This window comes from Tupaia chinensis, unplaced genomic scaffold, assembly GCF_000334495.1.
Source record: "Tupaia chinensis unplaced genomic scaffold, TupChi_1.0 Scaffold000146_1, whole genome shotgun sequence".
Lineage (NCBI taxonomy): Eukaryota > Metazoa > Chordata > Mammalia > Scandentia > Tupaiidae > Tupaia > Tupaia belangeri.
This window is the reverse complement of record NW_006159616.1, coordinates 7,957,180-7,967,680: the sequence shown is the minus strand read 5'-3', so window position 1 is coordinate 7,967,680 and position 10,501 is coordinate 7,957,180. Positions and strand designations below refer to the sequence as shown.

Here is a 10,501-nt window from a genome sequence, read left to right as displayed (position 1 = left end):
CCCCAGCCGCCCCGCCCCTCCCCACGCCTCCCCGCCCCGCCCAGGGCACCTGGCGGGCCCTGCCCCGCGGCCCTGTGGTGTCCGCCGGCGCCGCGGCCGCGCGCCTGCCCTTTGCTCTCCCGAGCCGCCCGCCGAGGGGCTTTTACAAAAAGGGGAAACACTGCAAAGAGCTGCGCCCGACTCCGGCCCGGCGGCCCCCGCCAGAGCCTGTCGTGCGGAGGAAGCGCCCCTTTTCGGGGTCGCCGCACACTCGCAGCGTTAGCTCGTGGCCACCAAGGTCAAGGCAGAAGGGGAAATCCGGGAAGGGGTTAAAGACCCCGCAAACCGAGGCTCCGACTGCCACGTTACAACACTGGAAAGGGCAGCAAAGGGGCCGGGGCCCACGGTGTGCAGGCAGCTCCAGAGGGCGGGTTTCTGCTCTTATTCCACTGAGCGAACATCCAGGGAGCGCGCGCTCTAGGCTTTCACCGCCATCCCCGGCCCTCTCCTCTGGCGAAGGGTCTCGGGAGCCAGACACAGGAAGGAACGGCTGCTGCGGTCCCCATGCTTTTTCCCTGGCGTGAAGTGTGAAGATCTCGGTGGGCTTTGGCTCTGCTTTGGTCGTGGTTGACGATCAGAGGCAGGATGGTGGCGGGATGCTCTGGGTCTTTTATTTTCGGTATGCTCTGGGTCTTTTATTTTCTGTCAGGCGCTCGCTTTCCTGAGCTCCCCATCCCCCAGCTTCTCTTTGGCTCCTTCTTTCCAGAAACTTCTCAGGGAAACTCAGCAAAACGCCGCAGGTTCCACCACTCGCCTCCCTCCGGGCGCATGCGCGACGAAACAGACGGAAAGCTCGGCGCGCGCGTGTGCGAGCTTGTGTGAGAGTGGGACGTGCGCGCGCGCGCGCGCCGTGCGAGGGCGGACCTCTCACAATGAAGGGAACAGGTTGTCCCCTCCCCCAGCATTCCGCGGCAGCGCAAGCGCGCTGCGGGGCCACTTATCCGGCCTTTGAGGGAAGGGGGTAGTCCCGCAAGTGCTCGAGACGGGGCTGGGCGCGCATGCGCACCTGGCCGTCCTGGTGCTGTCTTTTCCGCGCTGCTTACGATAGCATCTTTGATGATGTGAAGTGCATACGAACAGCTCGCCTGAGCCCTGCTCATTGTTTCAGACCCGATTTGCAGAAACTGTAGCCTTCTGAGGGGTTACTGAATCTGCCACGAGTTTACCGGAGGGGCTAGTTCTTCCCTTTGTGCCCCGGGGCCGAGGTCGCACTGCGTCTCGGCCGCCCTTCCACTGCTGCCTGCGCCATGTTGGGAATGGCTCCTGGCTGGATTCGGTGACTGTGGAGTATAGTGGCGCTCTCTCTAAACTTGGGCAAGCGGCCATGGCCGAAGGACTGGGTGGTGTCGGAGCCGGCTTCATCAGGCGCTGCCTGGAATTGTTGCTCAGTCAGAATCCAGGTGTCCTCTGATTGGAACGCGGCCGAGTAGCCAGCGCCCCTGCGCAGGCGGCGGGGCTGGCGCTGGCTCGGTCCCGGTGCCCGAAGCAGAGCGGCTCGGCGTCCTGCTCCGTCTCCCTGGGCGGACCTGAGCCTGGACGGCGGTAACCATAGTGACCGCATGTCTCGTCCCTTAGTACCTTCCCCTCTCCGCTCCCCTTCAGGAGTGTGCTAGCAATTATCTGCCAGGGTTGTAGGTTCTTAAAAAAAAAAAATCCAAAAAGCGTCTTCAGTTGTTGTGTCATCCACTTCCATGCCACTGCCTTCCCTCCGCAGCACTCTGCCACGCTTCCTAGAGAAGTGCCTTCCTTCCGTAGCGGGCTAATTGCTTCGCTGTTTGTATTGTTTCCTGACGCACCTTCAGGACCTTGTAGAAGTCGGGTTTTATTAAGGGAACCTGTCGGTGCAGAAAGCACACCGGGGGCGGGGGCTCCGGGGGACTGCCGAGGCGTTGCAACCTGGCGTTTTGGGCGGCCAGCCGCGTGTCGGCCCCGCAGCTCTGGGCAGCTCTGGGCGGGTGCTGACTTGCCTTAGGTGCGAGTGCACAGCTGACCGCAGGCCGAGGTCAGGCCGGGGCATCTCTTGGGCGGAGCCACTCAGTGCTTCCTAACAAAGGTGGGAAAAGTGCGTTTGCGCCAGATTCCTACCTGGAACCATGAGGACATAAAGCCTACTAGAGTATGTTGTAGTATCTGTGAGCAATAGAATTCGCCCCCTACCCGCAGGCTGTAATTTGAGGTTCCGAAATGACTAGATTGTCTCTTGAACTCGCTGAATTTGTAATAGATTCTGTCTTAAAATCAGAGTTCCTACAGTAAAACTAACAATACTAAATAAGAGGAAGAAAATTTTGCGTATGTTTTATAATTTAAAATAGGCATAATATTGGGAATGGCCTCGTAGTGAAGGTTCTGGACTTCCCCATGTCTGACTCTGAGGTTCAAGTCCCTGGACTTTCCCATGGCTCACTCTGGGGTGACCTGGCCGCATGAAAATCTCGCTGGGGAAGGTGGGTGGTAAGCGATGTGGTGGTTAAAGGCGCTGGACTGTCACATGGTCTACTGTGGTTTGGAGTCCCAACCTGGCAGCTTGTTTTCTTGCTTTTTCTTTTTCTCTCTGGTCAAATTAAGTAATAATAACAAATGGCATTAAATAAATAAATCTTTAAAGAGAAAAAGAGGCTGTGAGTGTGTGCATTTGTTCCCAAAATCCCCAGTGGAGAATGGAGGAGAAGGGGTTGCAGTGGGAGGATCCCCTGTGGGGGAGGCGATTTCTTACCCCCCCACCCCCAAGTGAGTGTACATGCCCTATAACAAAACCTAAAAATAAAGTAAAATAGGTATATCAAAATTCTTATTAGAAATTACACAAATACACATATAGTATGTGACACCTCTAGAAATGGCTCTTAAGGTGAACAATATGTTTGTGAAGTATGAAGGACAATGTTTCCTCTTTTAAGGCCGCTTTTTGGGGTGAATTTTTTTCAAGTGAAAGGTTTGGGCCAGCAAGTGGTACTGAGATTGAGGCGGCTAGATCCCACATGGCTGACTATGGTTTGAGTCCCAGTTCCAGGGCTTAAAAATGTGCCAGGTACGTGTATATGAATGCATGCCCAAGACCTAGAGAGGAGAATGGAGAAGGGATTGTGGTGTAGCCATCCCCCCCACCCACCCCCAGAGGGGTGATGTCTCACTTTCCCTCTCTCTTTTTATTTATTTATTTAATTACTTTGCTATTGGGAATGTGCGCTCATCTGAGCGACAGGAAGAGAAAGAAAGTGAGAAAGCAAGCCACCAGGTCTGAAACTCAAACCATAGTCGGCCATGCAGGAGTCCAGCGCTTCAACCATCACACCACCTGCTGGTCCCCTTTCTCTATTTCTCTCCAGAGAACCCACCTGCCCTATAGCAAAACTAAACAAACTTTAAAAAGGTCAAAGGTTTGTGCTTTCCTGCATGTTTAAATTACCTTGTAGTGATGAGGAAAACATAAACTTCCTTTATTCATTCCATGGCCCTCCCAACAGGTAACAGTATACAATGAAATCGTTAGCTATGGAGGCTGGCAGGTGGCGTGGTGGTTTAAGGGTATTGGACTCCCACTATGGCTGACTGTGGTTCGAGTCCTGGACCTGGAAGCTTGCTTTCTCACTTTCTCTTTCTCTCTTTTACTCTGTCCCTCTCTGGTCAAATTAAAAAATAATAAGTAAAGTTAAATAAAATAATTATTTCAAACAGGAAATCTTTACCTATGACTTATTGATTCTGTTTTCTTAGAAAAGCTATTTTAGGGGCTGGCAGGTGGCATGGTGGTTAAGGGTGCTAGACTCCCACATGGTTGACTGTGGGTTCGAGTCCTGGACCTGGCGGCTTGCTTTCTCACTTTCTCTCTCACAAATAAATAAAGTTAGAATAAAATAAAATTAAATAAAAAAGACAGTTATCTTGAGGCACTTTCTTTGTAGCCAAAGTATTTTCAAATATAAGTTGGATGGTTCCTAGTACTTTGTAGTACACAGCATGAAAAAAATTCTGTCCATATGTCATCTATCACACTACTGAAATATAAGTTTTAAAAAATTTATTTAATTTTACTTGTTATTATTTATTTTTTAATCTGACCAGAAAGAGACAGAAAGAGAAAGTTCCAAGAAACCAAGCTGCCATGTTTTCAAGATTGAAATCATAGTTGGCCTTGTCAGAGTACAACGCCTTAACCATTATACCACCTGCTGGCTCCCCAGTGTAATTTTCTTTCTTTTTTTTTCTTTTTAAAGAATTATTTTATTTAACTTTATTTATTATTATCATTATTTTCCAGTTTGATCAGAGAGAGACAGAAAGAGAGAGAGAGAGAGAGAGAGGAAGTGAGATAGCAAGCCACCAGGTCTGAGACTTGAACCGTGGTTGGCCATGTGGGAGTCCAGTGCCTTTAACCACCATGCCACTTGCCGGCCCCTGTAATTTTCTTTTAAGAATTATTTTAGGGACAAGCAGTTAGCGTAATGGCTATCTCGCTGGACTCGCATGTAGTCAACCGTGGTTTGAGTCCCAGACCCGTTGGTTTAAACTCACACCAGGTAAGTGTGCACGCGTGCCCAGGACCCCAAGAGAAAAATGGAGAAGGGATTGCGGCATGCCCATCCTCCCCAGGCGGTGATTTCTCGCTTTCTGTCTCTCTGTCTCTCTCTGTCTTTCTGGTGAGCGCATGTATACATGCGCTCACCAGAAAGACAGAGAGAGACAGAGAGAGAGAGAAAGAGGGGAAGTGAGAAAGCAAGCTGCAAGGTCCAGGATGAGAAATGTAGTTGACCACGTGGGAGTCCAGTGTCCTTAACCAACCACCATGCCACCTGTGTCTTCATTAGATGTAATTAAAAAAAAAATTATTCATTCATTTATCTCTAATTTGACAGAGAGAGAGACAGAGAGAGAGAGAAAGAGGGGAAGTGAGAAAGCAAGCTCCCAGGTCCGGGACTCGAACTGTTGTCAGCCATGTGGGAATGCCCAGCACCTTAACCACCATGCTACCTGCGGGTCCCCTAATTTTTTAAAGCTTTAAAAATAAAATAATCTGGGGCCAGCAGATGGTATGGTGGGTAAGGGTGCCTGATTCCCATATGGCCGATTGTAGTTTGAGTCCTTAACCTGGTGGCTTGCTTTCTCACTTTTCCTTTCTCTCTTTCTCTGTCTCTCTCTGGTCCAATTAAAATAATAATAGTAATATAATAACAAATGGAATGAAATAAATAAATAATTATCAAAAATAAAGTAATCCTAGCATTTACTTCAGAAAAACATCATGTCTCGGGACCAGCAGTTAGCGTAATGACTATGTTGCTGGACTCCCATGTAGTCGACCGCGGTTCGCATCCCGGACCCGGTGGCTTAAAACTCATGCCGGGCGCGTGTGTGTGCATGCCCAAGATCCCGAAAGGAGAGTGGAGGAGAAGGGATTGCAGCGTGGCTATCCCCCCTGGGGGGTGATTTCTCACTTTCTATCTCTCTGTCTCTCTCTGTCTGTATGGCGAGCGCACGCGCCCTAGAGCAAAACCTCTCAAAAAAAAAAAAAAAAAAGAAAAGCATCATGTCTTAACTAGTCTTTAAATAAGGTGTGATTTTTAAAAATAGAATTATTTTACTTTATTTAATGAATTTATTGTTTTTAAGATTTACTTATTAAATTTTATTTATTCATTCATTTATTTTAATTTGACCAGAGAGCAACACAGAGAGAGAGAGAGAAAGTGAGCAATCAAGGTCCAAGACTCGAACCACGGTTGGCCGTGTGGGAGTGTCCAGTGCCTTAACCACCATGACACCTGCTGGTCCCCAATTAATTTATTTTCAGTTTACCAGAGAGGGACAAAGTGAGAGAAAGAGAGAAAGTGAGAAAGCCAGCTGCCAGATCTGGGACTGGAACCATGGTCAGCCAGGGAGTCTAGCACCCTTAACACTGTACTACCTGCTGGCTCTTTTATTTTTTTTTAAGAATTATTTTATTTAACTTTATTTTAATTTGATCAACGAGGGACAGAGTGAGATAAAGAGAAAAAAAAGAGATGGAAAGTGAGAAAGCAAGCTGCCAGGTCTGGGACTTGAATCACAGTCAACCATGTGGAAATCCAGCGCCCTTAACCACCATGTGACCTGCCAGCCCCAGGTATGGTATTGTTTTAAGCCAAAAGATTTAACTATGGGATATTGTATAAAATGAGGAACTGGGGCCAGATGGTGCTGCAGGGGTAAAACGAAGAGCTGTGCAAGGCAATCCCACAGGGAAAGGTTCCTGGCTGAGGTCTAGAGACCTCCCTGAGTATGCTGGGTAACACTTGTCCATGGTCTAGGGCTGGTTGAAGGCTAGAGATGGGTTGCTGTGTTGGGACCTTGTTTCAGGTATTGTCTTTCTGTTTTCCACATTCATAGAAGGAAGGAAAGAAGAAAAAGAGAAAGAAAGAAAGAAAGAAAGAAAGAAAGAAAGAAAGAAAGAAAGAAAGAAAAAGAAAAACAAACCCACAATATTATCCTGTAAGTTTATGCAAAAATTGAAGCTATATGATTTATTTATTTTAAAAATTATTTAATCTGATCAGAGAGAGAGAGAAAGAGAGAGAGAGAGAGAGCAAGCCACCAGATTTGGGACTTGAACTGTGGTCAGCTATGTGGGAATCCAGTGCCTTAACCACTACACCATCTACCAGTTCCAAGGCTATAAGGCTATGTGATTTAAAGAAGCATCACTAGGGTCCAGACAGTGACGTGATTAAAGCGGCTGGAACATACATGGCAAACTGAATGGTTTGCGTTCAGGACCTGGCAGCTTGGAAGAACATGCCAGGTACGTGTGCATGCATTCTCAAAATCCAGAGAGAGGAGAAATGGAGGAGAAGGAACAGGGGGCATGACCATTCCATGGGAGGGGCACTTTTCATTTTCCCTCTCTTTGTCTCTCTTAAGGGAGTAAACACACCCTCTGGCAAATTAAAAAAAAAAAAATATATATATATAGGCAATTATTACTATTACATAACAACAATTGAATTAAAACACAATAATTTAGGGACCAGCAGTTGAAGTAATGGCTATGTTGCTGGACTACCATGTAGTTGACCGAAATTTGAGTCCAGGACCCAGTGGCACACGTTGGGTGCGTGTGCGTGCGTGCCCAAGATCCCGAAAGGAGAATGGAGGAGAAGAGATTGCAGCGTGTCTGTCTCTGTCTTTCTGGCAAGCGCATGCTCCCTATAGCAAAAACCTCTCTTAAAAAAAAAAACCAAAACGAGAGAGAGAGAGAGAGAGAAAGAAAGAAAGAAAGAAAGAAAGAAAGAAAGAAAGAAAGAAAGAAAGAAAGAAAGAAAGAAAATCCTGCAGGACATGTTTGCACGCCCCTAAAATCCCTAGAGGGGAATGGAATATAAGGAATTGTGGTATGGCTATCCCCCTTGTGGTGGGAAGAGGGAGTTCTCACTTTCTTTCTCTCTCTGTCTCTCTCCAACAAGCCAAGCACATGCACCTTGTAGCAAAAAACTAAAGTCAAGCAAGCAACCCCCCCTACAAATCTACTAAGAATTTCAATGAATATGTAACAATTACTGACCACGTTTTGTGTATTTTTTATTTTAAAAATTTAAAAAGTATTTATTGAATTTTATAAATTATTATTATTTTAATTTGACCAGAGAGAGAAAGAGGGAGAGAGAGAGAGATAGAGGGAAAATGAGAAAGCAAGCCTCCGGGTCCAGGATTTGACCCATGGTTGGCCATGTGGGAGTCTAGTGCCTTAACCATCACACTGCCTGCCAGCTCCAATGTGGTATTTATTTATTTATTTATTTGTTTGTTTTAATTTGGCCAGAGTGGGATAGAGAGAGAGAGAAACTGAGAAAACAAGCCACTAGGTCCGGGACTTGAACTGTGGGAGTCCAGCACCCTTAACTACCATGCCACTTGCTGGCCCCTAGCCCCCAATGTGGTATTATTTTTGAGCTTCCTTCAAGTACAATTTGATAGTTTTCTCTGAATTCGTCAAAAGCTTTGATTTACATTCTTTATATTCTGATTGATTCTTTTTTTTTTTTTTTTTTAGAGATTTTTGCTATAGGGCGCGTGCGCTCACCAGACAGAGAGAGAAAGACAGAGACAGAAAGTGAGAAATCACCCCCCGGGGGGATGGCCACGCTGCAATCCCTTCTCCTCCATTCTCCTCTCAGGATCTTGTGCATGCATGCACACACGCCTGGCATGAGTTTAAGCCACTGGGTCTGGGACTTGAACAGTGGTCAACTACGTGGGAGTCCAGCGATGTAGCCATTACACCAACTGCTAGTTCCAGAAATGCTTATATTTTAAGTGTATGTCTTCTTATGAAATGATCAAATTTTAACAGTTTGCAACCTGATTTGTAACCAAATTCTTGTTAAATATGTAGTAGCTATTCTGCCCTACTGTTCAAATTCAATACTAATTTAGCTGCTCTAGTGGCGAGGTTAGCATTCAAAGCCTGCTTTTGAGGCTTAGATGCTTTCCCCATCTGAGCTTTCATTACGCATGACTGAACTCTTTGAGCGTGTCTAACATGCTAAATACAGCAGCTCCTCACAGTGTGAAAATAAGACCTGATTAGAGACAAATCTATTTTGAATCCTCTTTGCAAATGGCTCTGCTTTAATGTCACCTTTCTGAGTTATCTTTAATATTCAAATGAAGAAATTTATTTCACCATCCATTTATCATAGATAAATCGCAGCTACTTTTAGATCTTTTTTGATGAGCATCAGTGATTAATTTTTAAGATAAAAATCATCAGAGAATAGCACAGTGGGTTGCCTTTCTACTGAAAGCATACAAAGATACATGCTTATAAAGAAATTCTGCCCTATAAATATTGCATTACAGTTAAGGACCGATACGGAAAAAAGTTTTGCCAGAGTTTCCAGATGCATGGCCAGCAAAAATGCAAAGCACTGAGAAAATTTAACACTTGATTTGGGGCTGTGCTAAAGGCATGTACTTATCCGTTTTGTTGTGATTAAGAGTTTTTACAATAGGGGAACCAGCAGTTAGCGTAATGGCTATGTCGCTGGATTCCCACGTAGTGGACCGCGGTTCGTGTCCCGGACCCGGTGGCTTAAAACTCACGCTGGGCGCGTGTGCGTGCGTGCCCAAGATCCCAAGAGGAGAATGGAGGAGAGGGGATTGTGGCGTGACCATCCCCCCTGGGGGGTGATTTCTCGCTTTCTGTCTCTATGTCTCTCTCTGTCTGGCGAGCGCACGCGCCCTACAGTGAAAATCTCTCCAAAAAAAAGAGTTTTTACAATAGGAAAGTTCAGTCAAAAAAAGCAAGGGGGACCAGCTGATGGCTTAATGGTTATGTTGCTGGACTCCCACATGGCCAATCATGGTTGAAGTCCTGGAACTGGAGGCTTGAAACACGTGGGGCATGTGTATGTGTGTGTGTGTGTGTGTGTGTGTGTGTGTGCCCAAAATATGAGAGAGGAGAATGGAAGAGAAGGGATTGCGGCATGGCCATCCCCCTCTGGGGGGTGATTTCTCACTTTCTGTCTCTCTGGTGAGTGCATGCACAATATAGCAAAAATCTATTAAAAAAAAGCAAGGAACTACATATTTGACATACAATCCCTGCATATTGATTTGCTTATAGGACTTGGCTATAATCATGAAAACAATGTGCTTTTAGGGACCAGTAGTTGGCGTAATGGCTATGTTGCTGGACTCCCACGTAGTTGACCATGGTTCGAGTCTCAGACCCAGTGGCTTAAAGCCACGCCGGGCATGTATGCATATGCGTGCTCACAATACCAAGAGGAGAATGGAGGAGAAGGGATTGTGACGTGGCCCCCCTGGGGAGTGATTTCTCGGTTTCTGTCTCTCTGTCTCTCTCACTAGCGTTCGTGCCCTATGGCAAAAACCTCTCCAAAAACAAACAAAACAAAACAAAACAATGAGCTTTTAACTTCAACTGATGCTTTTTTTTTTTCCTCCTAATTTTTTTGTTAAGGTTTTTGCCATAGGGTACAAGCACTTGCCTGAGAGAAACAGAGACAGCGAGAGGAAAGTGAGAAGTCACTCCCCTAGGAGGGATGGCCAGATTACAGGCCCCTCTCCTCCATTCTCCTCCTGGGATTTTGGGCACACACGCACAAGCACCTGGCATGATTTTTATGCTGCCAGGTCAGGGATTCCAACCAGTCAGCCAAGTGGGAATCTAGAGCTTTAACCACTATGCCACCTGATGGCCTCTCCTTTTTTATTTTCTTTTCTTTAGATTTTTGTAGGGTATGTATGCTCACCAGAGAGAGAGAGACAGAGACTGAGACAGACGGAAAGTGCGCCAGCAGGTGGCGTGGTGGTTAAGGTGCTGGACTCTCACATGGCCAACCACAGTTTGAGTCCTAGACCCAGTGGCTTCAAAAATCATGCCAGGTGCCTGTGCATGGTTGCGCAAGCTCCCAGGAGGTGAGTGGAGAAGAATACATGATGGTATATCCATTCTCCCCCGCCA

The 10,501-nt window shown here is 46.6% G+C and overlaps 1 pseudogene; it reads right to left on the bottom strand.

Moving 5' to 3' along the window:
* The window catches only part of LOC102469668 (peroxisomal biogenesis factor 3-like), an 8,485-nt pseudogene extending 8,011 nt beyond the window's left edge, over positions 1 to 474 (bottom strand).
* Between the last annotated feature and the right edge of the window lie 10,027 nt (positions 475 to 10,501).